Source organism: Schistocerca americana, chromosome 1, assembly GCF_021461395.2.
Source record: "Schistocerca americana isolate TAMUIC-IGC-003095 chromosome 1, iqSchAmer2.1, whole genome shotgun sequence".
In the NCBI taxonomy this organism is placed as follows: domain Eukaryota; kingdom Metazoa; phylum Arthropoda; class Insecta; order Orthoptera; family Acrididae; genus Schistocerca; species Schistocerca americana.
Genome location: NC_060119.1, coordinates 329617495 through 329639985, shown reverse-complemented (window position 1 = coordinate 329639985; position 22491 = coordinate 329617495).

Sequence of the window (22491 nt, the reverse complement as noted above, 5' to 3'; positions counted from 1 at the left end):
TTCAATGGTATATCCTGCATCGATCCTCAGTGACCAGCGAAGACGTGCCTGGAGAGATACAGAAGATTGGTGAGACCGTCGTCCGCCACACGGCCCGGACGGCCAGGAGTAAGGGTCCGGATGCCAGTACATTTCATAGCAGGACACGCTTGATCGTCATCTGCTGCACCCTTACAGCACAGCGGGACATCGCCGATACTCTGCGCCCTGTTTCGTTGTCCTTAATGGCATGCCTTTTTTTGGGCGTGGAATCATCATACTTTGATGGGCCTGCCACGAATTCCTCTCCTGTGTTAACCTCTTTACCTCAGAGTAGCACTTGCAACCTACGTCCTTAATTATTTGCTGGATGTATTCCAATCTCTTTCTTCCTCTACAGATCTTACCCTCTACAGCTCCCTCTGGTACCATGGAAGACATTCCTTGATGTCTTAACAGATGTCCCATCATCCTGTCCCTTCCCCTTGTCAGTGTTTCCCACACATTCCTTTCCTATCCTATTACGCGCAGTACCTCCTCATTCCTTACCCTATCAGTCCACTAAATTTCAGCATTCGTCTGTGGCACCACATCTCAAATACTTTGATTCTCTTCTGTTTACATTTTCCCGCAGTCCATATTTCACTATTATACAATGCTGTGCGCCAGACGTACATTCTCAGAGATGTCTTGCTCAAATTATGGATTATGTTTGATACTTGTAGACTTCTCTTGGCGAGTAATGCCCTTTCTTGCCAGTGCTAGTCTACTTCTGATGTCCTTGCTCCATCCATCATTGGTTATTGTGCTGCCTAGATAACAGATTTGCTTAACTTCATCTACATCGTAAGCATCAGCCTGATGTTAAGTTCCTCGCTGTTCTCATTTCTACTACTTCTCATTACGTCCATCTTTCTTCGATTTACTCTCAGTCCATACACCGTACTCATTAGCCAGTTATTTCCATTCAGTAGATCATGTAATTCTTCTTCACTTTCAGTGAGGACATCAATGTCATCAGCGAATAGTATCATTGATAGTCTTTCGCCTTGAATTTTAATTCCACCTCTGATCGTTTCTTTTACTTCCATCAATGCTTCTTCGATGTAAAGTTTGAACAGTAGGGGCGAAAGACTACATGCTTCTCTTACACTCTTTTTAATCCGAGCACTTCGTTCTTGGTCGTCCACTCTTATTATTGCATATTACCCGTCTCTCCCTATTTTTCTCAGAATTTCGAACATCTTGCACCATTTTACATAGTCGAAGGCTTTCTCCAGGTGAACAGATCCTATGAACGTGTCTTGATTTTTCTTTAGTCTTGCTTTCATTATCAACTGTAACGTCAGAATTTCCTCTCTCGTCCCTTTACGTTTTCTAAAGCCAAACTGGTCGTCACCAACACATACTCAATTTTATTTTCCATTCTTCTGTAGTTTACTCTTGTCAGAAACTCAGATGGGTGAGCTGTTGAGCTGATAGTGCGATAATTCTCGCACCTGTCAGCTCTTGCAGTCATCAGTATTGTGTGGATGATATTTTTCCGAAAATCAAATGATATGTCGCCAAACTCATACATTCTACAAACCAACGTGAATTGTCCTTTTGTTGCCACTTCCATTAATCGTTTTTGAAATTCTCGTGGAATGTCAGCTATCCCTTCTACCTTATTTGCTCATAAGTCCTATAAAGATTTCTTAGATTCTGATTCTAATACTGGACCCCCGATCTCCTCTAAATCGACTCCTGTTTCTTCTTCTGTCACATCTGACAAATCTTCTCCCTCGTAGAGGTCTTCAATATACTCTCTCATACGAATTTAACAGTGGAATTCCTGTTGTACTCTTATTGTTACCAACCTTGCTTTTAATTTCACCGAAAGTTGTTTTGACTTTGCCATATGCTGAGTCAGTCCTTCTTTAACGACTTCTTCAAATTTTTTGGCTTAGTTTCTCTGCGCTTACTATTTATTTAATTCCTCAGCGACTTGTATTTCTACATATTTCTTCAACAGTTTTGTACTTCTTTCTTTCATCAATTTCATCTGTTACCCATGGTTTCTTCGCAGTCACCTTCTTTGTACCTATGTTTTTCTTTTCTGTGATTGCCTTTTTTAGAGACGTTCAAACGGTTCAAATGGCTCTGAGCACTATGGGACTTAACTGCTGTGGTCATCAGTCCCCTAGAACTCAGAACTACTTAAACCTAACTAACCTAAGGACATCACACACATCCATGCCCGAGGCAGGATTCGAACCTGCGGCCGTAGCGGTCGCGCGGTTCCAGACTGTAGCACATAGAACCGCTGGGCCACTCCGGCCGGCTTTAGAGACTTCCATTCCTCTTCAACTCTACTGCCTACTGAGCTATTCTTTGTTGCTGTATCTACAGCCTTAGAGAACGTCAAGCCTATCTTATCATTCCTTAGTACTTCTGTATCCCACTTCTTTGCATATTGATTCTTCCTGGCTAATCTCTTGGACGTGAGCCTACTCTGCATCACTACTACATTGTGATCTGAGTCTATATCTGCTTTTGAGTACGCCTTACAATCCAGTATCTTATTTTGGAATCTGTCTGTCCATGATGTTATCTAACTGAAATCTTCCCGTATCACCCGGCCTTTTCCACCTCCTCCTCTTGTGCTTCTCGAACAGAGTATTCGCTATTACTATCTGAAATTTATTACAGAACTCAATTAGTCTTTCTCCTTTCTCATTTCTTTTTCCACCCCATATTATACAGTAACCTTTTCTTCTATCCCTTCCCCAACAACTGCATTGAAGTCCCCCATGACTGTTAGATTTTCATCTGCCTTTACGTACATACTGGTTTTCAATTTCAACAAGGTAATACCCGCCCACACGCGGCAACTGTTTCTACACCTTGTCTTCATGCTTACCAAACCCTATTTTGGCCCGTAAGCTGGCCGGATCATTGTTCAATTGAGAACGTTTCGAGCATAATGTACATGGCCCATTACCTAATTCCAAATGTTGCCCATATTACGCACCATTTAGATAGAATGGCACAATATCCCTCAGAAGAAAATCCAACAACTCTGTCAATCAATAGTAAGCCGAATAACCACTTGCGTAATTGCCTGAGGTTGAATTACTCGTAATTAAGTTGCCAATTTGTGAATCTCTTTTCTTGAATAAATCATTCAGTTTTTCGGAATTCGCAATCTTTTTTTGTCTGTACGTGTACATACCAACCAGCGACATCCGTTACGTTCGGTTCTTTTAGTACAACGTTAGCCTCGCAGCCACCTTCAGTCATCGGAAGTTCGTCGGTAGCTTCTCCGAAGTACGTGAGTATAAGGAACAGAATACAGTATACAACTGATTGATGTACATCCTTTTTTCGTCGTAGACATTTCTACGTTTCTGCCTAGCAGTAAACTCGAGAACCATTCAGTTGTATAATAAAAGAGGAAACTATTCGCATTTGAATTAAAGTGTCTCTTCGTGATTGGAAGATTGTTATCTATAAACTACCGACTTAATGCTTCAGTCCGGTTCTAACCTTATCGAGCGGTACGGCTTTGTGACGGGACTCTCATTTGGGATCAACAGCGCCTGAAATCCCGGGTCGTCGTCGAAGTGATCAGCAGTGTCTGGGACCCCGGCCGGTCGTCAAGGTGTGAGTTTTCCGTGGCGTCGCTTAATTCCTTGTGGTGAACGTCGAGTTGGATAAGTAGAAAGAACTCGGTCGATTTATTTCCCGAACCTCAAACGATTTCAGCTATCGCTCCCAGTGATCTCATCATCGCTAGACGTTAATCCCTAATTTTCCTTTCTATTCTTTATCTGTTTTTATGTCCGAATTCTTTCATAAAAGTTTTTAACATTTTTGTGTCATTTTCGAAGAACAAAACAACTTGATAAATTGTTAGATTCATCAGCAAACCGTTTTGGCGTATGAAGTGGGATTGTGGCTTTAGGAATTACCTGTAGCTCTCTTCCTCCAACAGTGACCTAATTTCTACGCAAAATATAGCGTTTCATTATGCTTCAGAGTAGGATTCATTCGACAGAGTCACTCTCACACGATCAAAGGGTGTGCTCAACACAAAGACTTGACTGGTATAGCGAAATGAATTGTGAAATTCTGAGTGATCATTAACGAGCTTAAGAGAATTCTATATGTGGTAATTGGTGAAAAGATGAGCAATTCTGAGCAAACAGATTATGAATCTACCCAGGCAGTACATCAACACAGAAATGTTCTGGTTTTGAGGATACTGTATAGTTTTATAATGAGTCTACTGATTCATTATTTTCACGACGTATGATTTATTATAGCGTGTAGATTGCAGTCTCTAATAAATTTCATTGTAAATTTCATATTATATGTGTGATCTCAAACGCATCTATATTTATCCGGCACAGTTGTTTTTATTTAGTTACCGCATTCTGCTTTATGAGGAGCATTCGTTTTTATCCATTTACCACGCTCTGGTTTTGTATCCTTTTTCTTTTTTTGTGATGACAACTATTTAGACACGTCTTTTATTTACAGGTATAATTACCACTTACGAGATTTTGCGGACCTTGTTCACGCAAATATTGTCCTGTTGACAATATCGTCTTCTTCTGAGAACTCTGCATCATTGCAAATTCATAATACGCAGGACACGATTATATTGTGCATGTCACACACAGTATGTCACACACGACGTGCTCAGCGCAGTATGTCGTGAACAATTCTGGACAACAAGACTGTTTCCGAAAGCCGGTAGCAGGTAATGGACCGTATGGTTTGCCGTATGGTTTACAGTCTCCCCTTTTTTCTCTACCACGATACTGTAGCAACTTCGTTTTCTAATGGAGCTATATATTTTATTTAATTACATTCGACGGTCTTGAAATGAGAAGTACAATAAAATAAAAGTTATTAAATTTATAAAAGCGGGAATAGAAGTTGGAATTGTGCTACATGAAGTTTCAAAGAAAATGTTGTCACTTTACCCTTTATTTACAATGCTTATGAGTTGAAATTTTGCTTTACCTCCGTAATTCACATATAGCTTCTTCTTTCTAGCATCGCAAAGGGATGTTTCCTTTCCAAGAGTGAGAGGAGTTTGATGATATAGCTGTCTTTAATTTAAATAAAGAAAGAGTAAAAGAAACATTAGTGCTTTAACATTTCGATAGGTAAATAGTTACGGCGTTAATAAGTAGCAAAGAAACAATGAAAAACCACTTCTCTTTTGTGTATTACCACTCGCGAAAAGTATTATTTTTCTGTCTTGGACCGCTTATAAAGTGTTCCAAATCTTATGTAAGAATTTCATTGTTTCAAATCAACGAGCCAGTGGCCTGGGATTATTTTCAACTTCATATTAGGTATTGCAAGCTGTTGATTACGTTTACATTATATGATTTCTTTCGTTTAAGCTCTTATCTATTTTTCCGTACCCATTCGAATGTCTCCTGAACCCACTGCATCCCTCCCTCCCTCCCCCCTCCCCGTCCCTTCTTGTGTGTGTGTGTGTGTGTGTGTGTGTGTGTGTGTGTGTGTGTGTGTGCGTGAGAGAGAGAGAGAGAGAGAGAGAGAGGGAGAGGGAGGGAGAGAGTTTCTGTGTCTGTGTGTCTTTCTGTGTCTGTGTGTGTGTGCGTGCGTGTGTGTGTGTGTCTTAACTTACGTATCACCTCTTTAATTTCATACAACAGCGAGTGGTCATTTCTGTGTACTTATTACCTATTACTAGCGCATCTTCAGTATGTATGTATTTTAAATATTTTGTCTATTGTTAGCGAAAGGCACCACTGTATTGAAATACGGATTGTATTGTAATAGCAGCATTCAGTCAAATTCGTTCGAAGAACTACGCTTCTTATGTCTATGGCAGGATTCAATCATTCGTTATCTTCAAATGATTTACGTTCAACGCGGATTTACATGCTAAGTATGCACAGTTTGGTTGCAACAGACACTCGAATGACTTGAAACGCTGCTGCTGTTTTGAATAAAAGGATATTTTTAAATTAATGGGTACTGCAACTAAATTTTGCACCGTTCGTATGAAATAACCAAGTTAAGACTAAACTACTATTATCTGAGTATGAGCTACTTAAATGAAGTCAAGGTTTGAAGAGATATTTCCCCCGAATACGTGTCATTCGAATACAGCCTATGTAATCGTTACCTGTTCTGGTCACCATCATACTTCTTCAGTTCATGAGTTAATGACAGTATTTTACGAAAGCAGATCCCATCTGAAATACACGTTTCTCGTACAATCGCTATTCTCATACTGAAAATGTATTTCCACTCTGCGTTGCGTTTCACAACACTTATTTCGTGTTAAAGTGACTTCGTGGAGGAGGCGGGGCCATCGAGCACCACGTGGCCGGAAAGAATATCGGCAGCTGTGGAGCAGAAAGCCCAGCCTTTGGTGGTGAGGTGGCATGGGGGGGGGGGGGGGGGCGAGAGCCGATAAGTGGGCCGCCTACCCCTCCCAAAGCTACCCCCTCTCCGCAACCGGTGGCGCGCAGCTAAGCCTAATATATCCCCTGCCGCGCGTTTGCTTTTCGGCTTTAAATAAATTAATTGCTTGTTTGTGTGCCGAATGCGTTTGTAGCGCTGCCTTTGCGCTCTCAAAGCGAGAGAAATACGGCGGGATCCAAAAGGGATGGTTTGGGGGTTGGGGGGATGGGGTTGCAGGGAGGGTGCGCTTCGGTCGGCCGGCCGCACGTCGCGTGAGCGCGCGATGCGAGTTCGTTTGTCGATTCGTGCTCCGGCCTTGGTGCGCGCGCGTAAATATTTCCGTAAATATAAGGGCGCGGTGAGACGCTTCCTCCGGTTTAAATTTTATCCGGCTGTCTGCAGCAACGGAGGATGAAATAGCTTCAAAACTGTGGAACACGTTTTATTTACTTTTAAAATGAAATTTCTGCGTTACTTCGCGCCCACGCCCGTCGCTTCCTTTTGTCGGACACACCGACTGAAATACCTCCTTTTTTGTTCATTAAACTTACATTTCTCTCACGAAATTAACGCCTTTTGTGGGAAATTTATATTGTTCTTCCATCCCTTTTATTCAGATGGAAGTTTTATTTACTCGTTGTCTGTCTTTCCGTGTGGTCCATAAAGGTAAACCGTGTCTGGAGAAGCCGGAGAAGTTTATAAAAAATTTTATAACTTTTTCACCACTCATAGCTTCAAAAGAATGACTGATGTGAATTCAAATATTAGAATTACGAGCTGAAGGAGTCGTGATTTGCTGGGTACTATTTATTCAGAGCAGGTTCGTCAGGAACCTGCAGTCAGTGTCTCGTATTCGACACTCTTTACTAGAATATAACTGATCTTTTGCTTCATTTCGCATGCAAAGGACTGGTATACAGCGTAAGTCAAGAGAACGCTTTTAATGGACATGGTTATTTATTTTCTATATTATTGAAACATTATGATTGCTTACAGTGTACCACAGTAGTGCAGAGGGAGTTCACACGAAGCATTTCATACAGAACTCTTGTGGTCTGTGAAGTCGAAAAACTTGCTCCAATTGGCCTACAGAAATTAAGCTACAGTGTATGCGCGTCGCGCGAGGTTTTCAACGTTCTTGCTTTCGCTTGCCGCAAAGTATTAGTCTAAGACAACAACGAAAAAATGAATAGCCGACCGGAGTGGTCGTGCGATTCTAGGCCCTACAGTCTGGAACCGAGCGACCGCTACGGTCACAGGTTCGAATCCTGCCTCGGGCATGGATGTGTGTGATGTCCTTAGGTTTAATTAGTCCTTAGGTTTAATTAGTTATAAGTTCTAGGCGACTGATGACCTCAGAAGATAAGTCGCATAGTGCTCAGAGCCAGCCAAAAAATTAATAGGACCCTTTTTGTAGGGTATTAAATGTATTTAATTTCTAATCACGACTCGCTTTGTCTGGAGCCATTCAAGAAAAACAAAAGTGATATTAAATTTGTTTCTCGCCGAAACCATTCGCAATAGGGCGTAAGTTCATATGAAGTTTTTGTTCAGAATCACTATCACCCCTCAGAGCATTAGCCTTTCCTCCTGGCACACCCTGTATAATTAGACAAGAAACAGTAATTTTTAGGGTCGCTTATTCTGGAAATGTTAGATTCCTCAGGTACGGTTGTGTTATCATTGTATTAAAGGTAGCTCTTCGTGCAGAAATTAGTAGTAAACGTAAGATATTTAGACCCCTTGAAAAATGTTGTAACTTTAGTATTGGAAGATTGTAACTTCAGTAATGGAAGACGATGATTCGAGTCGTTCTATACTGGTCCGTGAACAGTCTACCGGCATTCTAAGATGATGGAGCCAGAACAGAATAACGGCATGAGCACCACAATCTCATTCCCAGGACGACACGATCTTATTTCCAGAATACGTTTTGATTTTTGCGAAATACTGTGACATAAATGATATTCTTACGTAGGTTAGCCCTGATACCCAACGTGTAGCCGGGCGAGTGAGTATCCAGTGTTCACCGACATAATTAATGAATATGAAAATGTATACTTACAGAAGAAACATGAAATATTACAAAAGGCTATGTGAACAAACGGCTACAAGTGTTCTCTGATATAACTGACTACAAAATAATCAGAAATGGAGCAGGAAGAAAAACAGAACTATGCGTCCGCTACGGTATATATTGGTGACTTAAACGATACTGTAACTCCAAACGTAAAGCTTTCATACTGTGTCGACTATCTGAGTAGCTACACTTTGCACATAAATTTCGGACTTTTTTGGTTATGACCATTAGCAAGTCGGAAGGACTTTTATTTTTATTTCATCCCTCACCCCGTACAGGCTGGTGTGAACTGTCAGTGGATACAAGTAGCCCTTCTTCATCCATATCGTAATAAAAATTTTAAAACACATTATAATACAGTGTATGGCGGTTGACAAAAATGAATGTCTGACACAATAAAAAGATAGATCGTCAGCTGCATTAGTTAAAATATGAAAGGTCGATTTGCTGATTAATTAAAATATTAACACAGATGAAATGGCAATTGTATGTTTCGTAAACTATAGAAGACAGATGAACAGTTGTGTAAGTTAAAAGCTAAAAAGCCAATGTATTGACTCATTAAGACAAAGACATAGACGAGCTAAGTGATGACTGTATGTTCACGACCAGGGAAAAGGATATCATGGGAACGAGACAGTCAGGGTAGTGCGTAAGAGGAGTGGGCGGATGTTAGGAGGGATTTGGGAGAATGAAGAGGGATCCTGTTCTGGACCAAGCCTTAGGTTGTGTCTGGAGAGGACTGGAAGGACGCGAGCTCTGACAAGGGAGGAGGGGTGGGTTCTTTTAGATCTGGTGGGACGGCTACATATCAGCGCGGATTTTATACTTGGGTAAGGAGGCGATGAAAGCGTTGCGAGAGGACGGGAGAGTGTGGGGGTGTAGTGTTGGGGGAATGTGGTAACAGAGGCGCGGCAGAGTACCAGGATCAATGAGCAGGCGGATAAACTAGCAGGTGGGTAGTGTCAAGTTCATGGGTAGCTTAGAACACTGAGAAGCGTTGAAGATAGAAGATTATGTTAGGGAATTTTAAATTGGCAGAGGATTCGGGTGCGGAATGGTAAGCGGATCTGAAAGGCTAGCCGGAGTACATAACGTTTGAGGTTCTGGAGGGCGTAATAAAAGAAGGGAGGGGCGGAAATCCATGCCACATTTGCATACCAGAAGCATGGAAGTGTGGAGGATCGTAGAAGGGCGCAGTCTCCATGTTCAGCCAGTCTCTTGTGAGATTGTTGCTGTTGAATGATTAGTAGATGGGGCTTCCGTGTTAGTCGATGATCTGGTGTTAATCCGAGGTATTTTAGTGCGTGAGTCAACAGGATGGACGGTCTAAATGGTTAGGTAAAAGTTGCGGGAACGGCAGCTACGGGTCATTTGGCATACAATTGTTGATTTTACTGATTAAAACTCTTCTGGGTATTATGGCGCGTCATTGCTACAAACTAACAACAATAATAAACAAAAACCGACGTTTCGGCTGAATCGCAACGGCCTTTCTCGTGCCCTGAGGAAGGCCGTTGCAATTCGGCCGAAACGTCCGTTTTTGTTTATTATTGTTGTTAGTTTGTAGCAATGACGCGGCATAATACGCAGAAGAATTTTAATCACTATGATAGCGGCCGCGGAAGCCTACGTTCTTATAATTGTTGATTTTGTTTCGGTAGGGTTCATGTTGAAGAGTCACTGATTACACCAGCAGATAAACTAATTGAGATGAATCATAGTGGAAGAAACACCACACGGGCGGCAAAGATACTTATTGCGATGACTCCTCTGTGAAGTATGTTGGTCCGCAAAATTTAGCAGCAAATAACGTTTCGTTACGGCTAAATTACCACAATTTTATGGCTCAAATTGAGGTATGTTTTCAACGTAATCTTGAATTGAGTCGCATAACATTTGCATAAGCATTTAGTTAAGAGACGTTGCGGAATAGTAGTGCTGGCTCTCCGGAAGTAAAGATACGCTATGTCAACCTGTAATCCGCTATTTACAGCCTTACAGATACGGGGAACTTATACAGCAATAAACTACTCAACCACGATAATATTGCTCTGGCTGTTATCATAAACACACAGGGACGATACAGTGAACAAGTACAGTGATGGCTAGGGAAAACGCATCGCACCGTCACCGCTTTCAGGTCAGTTGTGCACGTATATTCGACCGCGATTACGCCCTGAGTCACGATATGTCGACCGAAACGTCCTAGCCCCCGGTGCAATAATACTGTGGTCGACTTACACACTTCATACGACTTGTATTGTGGAATTCGTGTTGTTCTCCACAGAATTGTTTGACTTGTGGAATAACGGCGTTTTAGACGAGGTAACTTGCTCCTTAATTATGGGTGAATCCACGTCCACTATCTACGGAACGAAGTTTAACCTGGTCCACGTTGCGCGGTTACAGAGCAGTGCTGGCGCCACAACGCTGGCATGGAGGCTGGTGAAGCACTGTGTGGGCGCGGCTGCGGCTGCGGCTGCGGCTGATGTAGCGCTGCTGGCGTGGCGTGGCGTGTGCTGGCGTGCCAATAAAGGCGGCACGTGCCGCACATGCGGGAGCTGGCCGGCTCCCTGCCAACAGCGCCAAGGAGAAAGTTCTCCAGCCCGCGCCATTTCCTGAGCGCTGGAGGTGGCAAAGAGAGCCAAGGAACCTACGTCAGGCCCGCGATTGTGCTATTGATGCGCTCAAGAAAATACTCTATCGATAGTATCGCGGAAGCATTCAGATCCAATTAAGTGTACACCACTGGTCATTAAAAGTGCAACGCTATGAAACGTAGCAAAGAACGAAAATTTACCTATTGCGGGCATATAGTCTAATGAATACAACATTAAATTTGTAGGTAATTTGGTGCGAAATGTCGTATATGGAGTTGTCGCTTCCGGCGACAAAAACGGCTCTGAACTCATACAATATCGTCTCGAATTGAGACTGGACGTACTGTTTCAGCTATCTGTCAAGAGTTCGTCAGTCGTAGCGGTGACATCCAAATCTCTCGCCAACCCGTGATTTCTGTGGTGAGAGATATAGAGAGCATACTGGAGAGGGAACAGTCGGTCAGGACACCACGAGTAATATGTGGTCTTGCGTTATCCTATTGAAACATGACACGTCGAAACTGAAAACAGGGTACAGCCAGTAGCCTTAATACGGCAAAAAATTTAGAGGCTACTTTCCAAACTGCCAGCTGTGCGAATTAGAGGCATAGCACGATCTTCTCATAAACAAATAAAACAGAATTCATTTCTGAATGAGAAACCAATTGCGTTCTATTTCCATACATACCCTGCTTTGCGTGAAGGTGCTGAAATGTTAATCACTTAGTCCGCAGCTCGTGGTCGTCCGGTAGCGTTCTCTCTTCCCGCGCCCGGGTTCCCGGGTTCGATTCCCGGCGAGGTCAGGGATTTTCTCTGCCTCGTGATGACTGGGTGTTGTGTGATGTCCTTAGGTTAGTTAGGTTTAAGTAGTTCTAAGTTCTAGGGGACTGATGACCATAGATGTTAAGTCCCATAGTGCTTAGAGCCGTTTGAACCAATGTTAATCACTTACATGTCCAAGCCTGTAGTACACTTCATACCAGTTTGATTCCTGCTGTATATATCGTTCCGTCTGTCGCATTGGAGATTCACGTCCTTCATGACGAGCTTCCCATTATAGGCAGTTAATTTCACTATCGAGCGCCGCCTCTTTCGTTTTTATGCGAATCATAAAACCCTCGTTTCTATCGACTCTCAGAAACGACCAAGTGTGATACTGGCTGTTCTACCGAAACAAGACATCTGTTACTAAATGGAAAATCTAATCAAGGGGGAAGTACGAATTGAGTTTCAAAATTATCGGGAATTTTTTAAACAGCTTTACTTGTTTGTGCACATAAATGTTATCTCGTTCAAACTATTCTCCATTGTACACGGTCGATTCAAAGTGACCACCTGACAGAACTCTGAATAACCAGCGCGGGCGTTCAGGAAAAGTCAGTGAGGTTCTAAAAGGCACTGACAGGGATGTGGAGCCACGCCGACTCCAGTGCTGCTCCAGTGCTGCTCCAGGTTTTGTCGGCTGAGGACCCATGGCGCGAACAGCCCAATCGAGGTGGTCCCACAGATTCTAGAGTGGGTTTAAATCCGGCGAGTGTGGTGGCCAGCCGGCCGGGGTGGCCGAGCGATTCTAGGCGCTACAGTCTGGAACTGCGCGACTCCGTAGGTTAGTTAGGTCTAAGTGGTTCTTAGGGGACTGATGACCTCAGATGTTAAGCCCCATAGCGCCTAGAGCCATTTGAACCATTTCAATCACGTCGGTATCGACAAGGTGATGTTCTCGACTTCACGCAGTCAACTTGCTACAACCAGCGGCATTCTCTATTAGTGTCTCTCACGCCCCAGCCCCTTCGGCTACGTTCACTGCGGCTACGGTAAGACTGAAAATTGCATGCGCACTTCGAGTTTCGGATTATGCGACAGATTGTAGAAACAGGCTTAACACCGATTTACAGCTCAGTACGTGTTTCTTAGCCACGGCCTCATTTACTTGAAGTCATGCAAGTTCTTTCTGCAAGGCGACTTTTCTTTTCTTGAGGAATTTGAATCACACCACTAATGAATTAATTAATTGATTGTGTTATTAGCTGTAGGTTTCACGGCTATTCTAATGACGTTTCAACTTTTTAAGTCAAAATTTCATTCCAGTTATGTATTCTGTTGACGTTACGCTAATTATTATTTTCCTAGCATGATCGAAATTATCATTTGCGTGTCATAAATTGTTTTGTGGTTACCATTTCAATCGTTTTGTCCAGCGTACTGCTGGTGGCGACTCTCTGTAATTAATGACTCTGAAGTTTTCCGATTTACCTAGATTCTTCTTGTATAAAAATAAAATGTTATTTATCCAAATCTCCCATTTAGTATACGCCACGTATTGATTGCCGAATTCTATGACTAGAAGCTAGTTTCAGGTATTTCATATCAGCCTTTCTCATCCGCAACAGTCGGTATATCCCTAAAATTCACGTGTTTCCTGAGGATGTTTTATCATCTCTCAGGATCAGGAACGATGCATTACAAAGATTTGGTCATTTGCATCCCCATGGTGAAGTGAACTCCTGCAATCGGGGTCTGTGCTCTCAGCATACCGACCTAAGCGAAGTGGCACGAGAGCATTACGCAGATGCTCAACACACTTTTACAGGAGATGTGTTGTTCTATCACTGAGTGCTGTACTACTGACATTCAGAGAGAATACAGTCTGTCAACAGGCGGGAAAGCCGGATCACAACGAGCAAATTTGAGAAACTAGAGATAATGCTGAGGGTTACCGACAATCATTCTTCCAACGTGTCATTCGCGAATGTAACAGGGAAGGTAGGGAACAGACAGCACTACCAGAAATAACCTCTGTAAGGTGACTTATGGAGTATAGATGCACAGCAGCTGGACAAAAGTATGGGAGCCCCAAAAACACAACAGGTTACCACGCATAACACAGTGTGGGAAACTCTGTGATATTGAAAACAGCTTCCAGCAATCTCGGGACGGGTGAATGCAGATCCTATACTGTATACGAGGGAATCTTATACCATTCTTCCTTCAAACTGACGAATCGATGATCGAGCTGGCTAGTGGTCACGCACCCCTGTCTCCAAAGAAAAGCCGCAATAATATTGAGATCTGCTGACTGTAATGGCCAAGGGAGATGTGATAATTCAACCTCGTATTCACAAAACCAGTCTTGGACGATGAGAGTTTGTGAACCGGGGTCCTGTCGTCTAGGAAGACGGTATTACCATTGGGAAACATGAGAGGGATATAGTCAGTAGAAATAGTCACATTATCCTTGGCAGTGATTCGACGTTGCAGAGTAACCATGGAACCTATGGAATACCTCGATATGGTTGCTCAGCTCATCACTGAACTTCCGTCATGTATCATTCATGACACGTAAACTCGGCCAAAAGCTGGAAACAGTGTGAAACGAGACTTATCCAACCAAATGTCTTTCTTCCATTGCTCCATAGTCCGGCGCCACGCGTCCCTGTTGTGAGCATATGCATCACTAAGCAACGGTTTTGGAATTCCAACTCGCTCTGAAATTTCCTATTATGGAGCCCCGTTCATGCTGATTTGGTGCTGGCAGTGTTCGCAAGTGCTACACTCAATTCTGCAGTGACGTTTGCAGTGGTCGTCCTCTTACATTTCGTCACAATCCTCTTCAACGACTATCTGTCGCCATCACTCGTGACACACTTTCTTCCGCACTGTGTCTTAGCGGATGACGATACACGATTAAACACTTCGGCTCCCGTACTTCCGGAAGCACCAACCATACGAGCGCCAACAATTTACTCACATTCGAATTCACTTAGGACCGACACAATGAACTCACAACTACACAAATCACTGTTCTGTCCACGACCGACACATGCAAATTATTGAGGACATCGTACAGTTGCCGTTCGCGGCCAATTACAACAGTGGAGGATTGGCTACCAACTGCATTTACTGTGAAGCAAGCGTTTCTCGCGGTGTTTCCATATTTTTGTTAAGCCTCTGCAGACGTAGTGGAGCATGGACGGGGCCACCTGTTTGGGCAGTGTGGTCCTTCCGGAGCTGGCCGCGACTCGTAAGTCCGGTCCGACGCACCACGGCCAGATCGATGCAGGCGGCAGCCGACCTTGTCTAATGGCGCCATCCATCCGCGGCGGGCAGTTTTTCACGCGGCTAATCACACGCCCTGAGCTCGTCGCCGGCCATCCGTCAGCGTCGCAGCCGCCCAGACGGCGACCCGTCACCGGGGAGGAGCGGGCTACCCGCTGGCGTCCACCGGGAACTGTCGCCAAATCCCCGCTTTCCTTGGGTGCCAACTTTTCCATTATCTGTTAAATTATCAGCAGCAGAACTACTGTAGTACGACAGCGGTGGCAAACAAAGTGACTGTCAAGAGATGGCTCTCATTATACTGGTCAAGAAGAACATAGTATTTGGAGGAGGAGAATAGTGGATGTGCTGCACAATGATGATGGAGTCAGGGCATTGTGGACCGAAGGCGTTTATCTAACTCTGTGAAGATTCAAATGGTTCCAAGCACTATGGGACTTAACATCTGAGGTGATCAGTCCCCTAGACATAGAACTACTTAAGCCTAACTAATCTAAGGACATCACACACATCCATGCCCGAGGCAGGATTTGAACCTGCGACCGTAGCAGCAGCGCGGTTCCGGACTGAAGCACCTAGAACTGCTCAGCCACAGCGGCCGGTGACTCTGTGAAGAGTTGGTTAGATTGGTACGCAAGATTGTTACCCTCGGGTAGCTTCGATTTTAGGCTGCTGCAGCTTGTAAATGGGCTGACAGTTGTATCCAGTGAGAATCGCGAACGATTCATTTGTGGTGTGATAGTCTGAGCCTCGTATTTTTAACGGTATGGATGTGATCTTAGAGACTTTTCCCGCTCAGTTCGTCCATAAGATCCAGAGCGCCGTAGACAATTGCACTCAGCTGAACCTTTCTTTTCCCGGAAGGCAATTCATGCTATTCTCTATTCAACGAAAGACGATTGTGTGGCGCTATTGGCCCTGTCTGGGTTTGTTTAACTGCTGAGTGCAACTCTTTCTATTGGAGACCAATTTGGCCATTGGGGTATTTTTGTGATGAAAATGAGATGGACAACATCAAGTTCCCCAAATAAAGACAATATCCAATATGGTAAGGAACCGAACAAGGGCCTGCAATCTAGAGGCAGCGGTGCTTTGGTTAACAAACTACGAGTTTAGCGACGCCTCGCGGGATTAGGCGAGCGGTCTAAGACGCTGCCGTCATGAATTGTGCAGCTTGTCCCGGAGGAGGTTCGAGTCCTCCCTCGGGCATGGCTGTGTGTGTTTGTTCTTGGGATAATTTTCGTTAAATAGTGTGTAAGCTTAGCGACTGATGACCTTAGCAGTTAAGTCCTATAAAATTTCACACACATTTCATAAAAAACAAAAAACAAAACAAAAAAAAAATTTTGAGACCATTGGAGTGGGACAGGGTTGTAGCCTATCCCCGATGTTACTCAATCTATGCATTGAGTAAGCAGTAAAGAAAAGCCAAGAAAAATTTGCAGTAGGAACTTACATTCTGAAAGAAGAAGTAAAAACTTGAGGTTGGCCGATGACACTGTAATTCTGGTAGAGACAGCAAAAGACTTGGAAGGGCAGTAGAACGTAATGGTCAGTGTCTTGAAAGGAGGATATAAGATAAACGTAAATTAAACAGGAATAATGGAATGTAGTCATTTAAATCATGTGATGCTGAGGGAATTGGATTAGGAAAAGAGGCGCTGAAAGTAGTAGACAAGTTTTGCTGTTCGGGTAGCAAAATAAATGAAGATGGCCGAAATAGAGAGGACATAAAATGTAGACTGGGAATAGCAAGAGAAGAGTTTCTGAAAAAGAGAAATTTGTTAACATCAAGTACAGGTTTAAGTGTTAGGAAGTCTTTTCAGAGTATTTATACTGGAGTGTAGCCATGTCACTAAGTGAAATATGGACAATAAACAGTTTAGACAAAAACTGAAGAGAAGATTTCGAAATGTGATGTTACACAAGAATGCCGAATATTAGGTGGGTGGATCACGTAACTAATGAGGAGGTACTGAACCGACCTGGGGAAAAAGAACTTTGTGACCCAACCTGACTAGAAGAAAGGACCGATTGGTAGGACACATTCTCAGACATCAAAGGATCACTAATTTAAATATTGGAGGGAAGCGTGGGGTTTAAAAATCGTAGAGGGAGACCAAGAATGAACACAGTAAGCCAGATCGAGAAGGATGTCGACTGCAGTATTTACTCGGAGATGAAAAATCTTGCACAGGATGGAGTAGCATGGATAGCTGCATCCAACAAGTCTTCGGGCCGAAGACCACAACAACACATCGTTCTTCATTGGACAAAGTCGACAGATGTCGGAGAATTTGGGAGCACTATCAAATAGCGCAGTGTAGACCACGAAAGGTGTTTGCGCCTACGGTATCCCGAGGAGTCAGTGGTTACAGTACATTATCAGGAAACGGACACCGAATTACGTTCCAAAAGACATCTATGATTAAAAGAACCAACTGTTTGTGGATTAGTGTTTATAAGAAAAGTGACGGAGATAAAAATTTCTCTCGATACCCTCGATAAAGCAATGGCATGAAGCTAAGCACAGCTTTAGACCTAGCTGTCGAAGGTTGAAGTGGGACTGGCGAACACGCTACCAAAATTCTACGTTATGTGACACTGTACTGCGCACATCTGTCGTTACTGGCGGTAGCACGGCTGTGCAAGGACCCCAGCAGCAACCACGTGACAGTCATCCTTTACAAAGGCCAAGGAACACTTGTCCGAAAACTCGTTGATATTTGACGTAGACATGGCTAGAAGATGGAGAAAATTTTATTAATGTCAAAGTAAATGTAAAAACAGCTTCAAGCGCTACTACTTAAGAGTACTGATACGTGAACGATCAAGTGGAGAACGTCGGAAGCTTTGCGAGTATTCCCTTTCCATGTAGTTGTTATGTCTAGTGTTTACCAGTGAGAATATGTGTGATTTTTATCTCTCTCTCTCTCTCTCTCTCTCTCTCTCTCTCTCTGTGTGTGTGTGTGTGTGTGTGTGTGTGTGTGTGTGTGTGTGTGCGCGCGCGCGCGCGCGCGCGTGCGTGCATGTCTGTGTGTGTGTGTGTGTGTGTGTGTGTGTGTAAGCTCTCGTGCGTGTGTAAGTGTGCGTTTGCCCAGGTTCTTTAAGTTTTATGGCATTTTTATAATTCGGTTGTCGTATTTTTATTATTCTGTCTCTTTTACTGTCACACTCTTTTACTGTCACACTCGTTTCAAAAATTTTAATGCGGGGTTAAAAACTCTGCTGCTGTGGGCGCAAACCAACGCACTAGAGTCACGATTCCGGTATGTTTAGAAAATATACAACACCAGATCACATATGGGGTGTGGGATACAGCACCAGGAACCTCTAGTAAAATAGATATGCAAAAAAATTTACAGTTCATGGCGTAGGCACTCAGTGTAAATCAATGTTTCGTGTTGGTCATAAATATGAGCAGGGAAAATTCGTTACCGTGGTGAAGACGTAGCGTCTTTGACTCATAATGAAAACATCTCCGGTTTCGGGATCGAGTCCCGCCGCTGCCTAAATTTTGAGTAATAATCAGCATTGGCGGCTGAAGAATTCCGGAATAAGAAGTCACCCTCATTCTGCCAACGGCCTTGTCAAAGAGGGCGGAGAATCGGACAGAGGTTCAGGGCACTCCTTTGTCCTTGGGGTGGGACACTGTACCTAAAGGCGGAAGGATCAGCAATGATCAACGGCATGAGGATGCATAAAGAAATGGAAGCCATTGCATTACAGACACGTAACGTATATCCACAGGACATGTGGCCTGTAATTGAAGAAGTGTCAAGATGATCTCTCCATTGGAAAAAGATTCCGAAATAGTCCCCCATTCGGATCACCGGGAGGGGACTGCCAAGGGAGAGGTTACCCTGAGAAAAAGACTGAATAATCAACTGAAGGATAACATTCTATGAGTCGGGGAGTGGAATGTCAGAAGCTTGAACGTGGTAGGGAAACTAGAAAATCTGAAAAGGGGATGCTAAGGCTCAGTCTAGATGTAGTAGAGTTCAGTGAATTAAAGTCGAAAGATGACAACGATTTCTGGTCACATGAGTACAGGGTAATATCAACAGCAGTAGAAAATGGTAGAATTCGTTACGAATAGAAAGGTAGGGAAGGGAGTGTATTACTGTGAACAGTTCAATGAAAGGGTTGTTCTTATCAGAGTCGACAGCAAACCAACAATCATAATTCAAATATATATCCCGACTTCGCAAGCCAAAGATGAAGAGATAGAGAAAGTGTATGAGGGTATTGAAAGGGTAATACAGTATGTAAAGGGGGATCACAATCTAATAATCATGGGGGACTACAAGGCAATTTTACGGGAAGGGGGAGAAGATAAGGTTACCGGACAATATGGGCTTGGAACAAGGAATGAGAAAGGAGAAAGACTAATTGAGTTCCGTAACAAGTTTCAGCTAGTAATAGCAAATATCCTGTTCAAGAATCACAAGAGGACGAGGTATACTTGGAAAAGGCAGGGTGATACGGGAAGATAGGCAAAAAAGTGAGATACGGAAGTACTAAGGAATGACGAGATACATTTGAATGAAGTTCGCTAAGCCTATAGATACAGCAATAAGGAATAGCGCAGTAGGCAATACAGTTGAAGAGGAATGGACATCTCTAAAAAGGGCCATCACAGAAGTTGGGAAGGAAAACATAGGTACAAAGAAGGTAATTGCGATGAAAACATGGTTGATAGAGGAAATACTTCAGTTGATTGATGAAAGGAGGAATTACAAAAATTTTCCGGGAAACTCAGGAATACAGAAATACAAGTCGCTCAGGACTGAGAAAAATAGTAAGTGCACGGAAGCTAAGATGAAATAGCTGCAGCACTACGCTGGACAAAACGATTGAAATGGTAACCACAAAACAATTTATTACACGCAAATGATAATTTCGATCCCGCTAGGAAAATAATAATTAGCGTAACATCAACAGAATACATAACTGGAATGAAATTTTGACTTAAAAAGTTGAAACGTCATTAGAATAGCCGTGAAACCTACAGCTAATAACACAATCAATTAATTAATTCATTAGTGGTGTGATTCAAAATCCTCAATAAAAGAAAAGTCGCCTTGCAGAAAGAACTTGCATGACTTCAAGTAAATGAGGGCGTGGCTAAGAAACACCTACTGAGCTGTAAATCGATGTTAAGCCCCTCTTTCTACAATCTGTCGCATAATCCGAAACTCGAAGCGCGCATGCAATTTTCAGTCTTACCGTAGCCGCAGTGACCGTAGCCGAAGGGGGCTGCGCCGACTGCTGGGGCGTGAGAGACACTAATAGAGAATGCCGCTGGTTGTAGCAAGTTGACTGCGTGAAGTCGAAAAAGGATTGACTGTCCGAAGGACAGACTCAGCATACAGGAAAGTCGAAACAACCGTCGATGACATTAAAAGCAATTGTGGTAACTAAAGTGCAACGGGAATTCCACTGTTAAATGCAGAGGAGAGAGCTGACAGGTGTAAAGAGTACATTGAAAGCCGTCTATGAGGGGGAAAATTTGTCTGATGTCACAGAAGAAGAAACAGAAGTCGATTTAGAAGGCAGGGGATCCAGTATTAGAATCAGAATATAAAAGAGCTTTGGAGGACTAAACGTAAAGTAAGGCAGAATGGATAGATAACATTCCATCAGAATTTCTAAAATCATTGGGAGAGGTGGCAACAAAACGACTATTCACGTTGGTGTGTAGAATGTATGAGTCTGTTGGCATACCATCTGAGTTTCGGAAAAGCATCATCCACTCAATTCCGTAGATGGCAAGAGCTGACAACTCCGAGAATTATCGTACAATCAGCTTAACAGCTCATGCATTCACGTTGCTTACAACGATAATATACAGAAGAATGGAAAAGGAAATTGAGGATGCGCTAGATGACGATCAGTTTGGCTTTAGGAAAAGTAATGGCACGGGAGAGGCAATTCTGACGTTGCATTTAATAATGGAAGCAAGACTAAAGTAAAATCAAGAAACATTCACAGATTTTGTCGTTCTGGAAAAAGCGTTCGACAATGTAAAATGGTGCAAGATGTTCGAAATTCTGAAGAAAGTAGGGGTAAGCTATAGGGAGAGATGGGTCATATGCAATATGTACAACAGCCAAGAGGGAATAATAAGAGTGGGCGACCAAGAACGAAGTGTTCGTACTAAAAATGGTGTAAGATAAGGACGTAGCCTTTCGCCCCTACTGTTCAGTCTGTACATTGAGGAAGCAATGATGGAAAATAAAGAAAGTTTCAGGAGAGGAATTAAAGTTCAAGATGAAAGGATGTCAGTGGTACGACTCGCTGATGACATTGCTATGAAAGTGAAGTGAAAGTAAAGAAGAATTACATGATCTTCTGAACGGAATGAACGATCTAATGAGTATGGAATATTGATTGAGAGTAACTCGAAGAAAGACGAAGGTAATGAGAAGCAGTAGAAATGAAAACAGCAAGAAACTTAACATCAGGATTTATGGTCTCGAAGTAGATAAAGATAAGGAATTCTGCTACCTAGGCATTAAAACAACCAATGACAGACGGAGGACATCAAATGCAGACTAGCTTGGCCAAGAGAAGTCTACTAATATAAAATATCGGCCTTAATTTGAGGAAGAAATTTCTGTGAATGTACGTCTTGAGTACAGCATTGTATGGTAGTGATACATGGACTGTGGAAAAACCAGAACGGAAGAGAATGGAAGCATTTGAGGCGTGGTGCTACAGACGAATGTTGAAAATTAGTTGGACTGATAAGGTAAGGAATGAGAGGGTTCTGCGCAGAATCGGAAAGGAAAGGAACACGTGGAAAACACTGATAAGGAGAAGGGACAGGATGATAGGACATGTGTTTGGACATGAGGACGTAGGTTTGCAAGTGCTACTCTGAGATGTAGACGTTAGGACAGGAGAGGAATTCGTGGAGGGCCGCACGTAACCATTTGCAAGACTGATGACAAAAAAAAGGGAGGACGGAACTATTATTACTGTTCGATTCCACTACAGGCGAGAAAGCATTGGAAACATTAGGAACGGTGGAGTGTAAACCTGTGCGGAATCTTCTGGGGAGACCTAATGCAATATTCAGGAAAAGCAGACTTCGTGTTAGCTCGTTAAGTCCTACGATTCTGCAGGAGAGCGACGTCAATGAGGTTACATATGTGTTGTCTGTTCTTTCGAACATTTCCATGACCCTGGAATCACTACGAATCAAGACGCAGAAGAATGAATGACATCAACTCCGCCGGCCGGAGTGGCCGAGCGGTTCTAGGCGCTACAGTCTGAAAGCGCGCGACCACTACGGTCGAAGGTTCGAATCCTGCCTCGGGCATGGATGTGTGT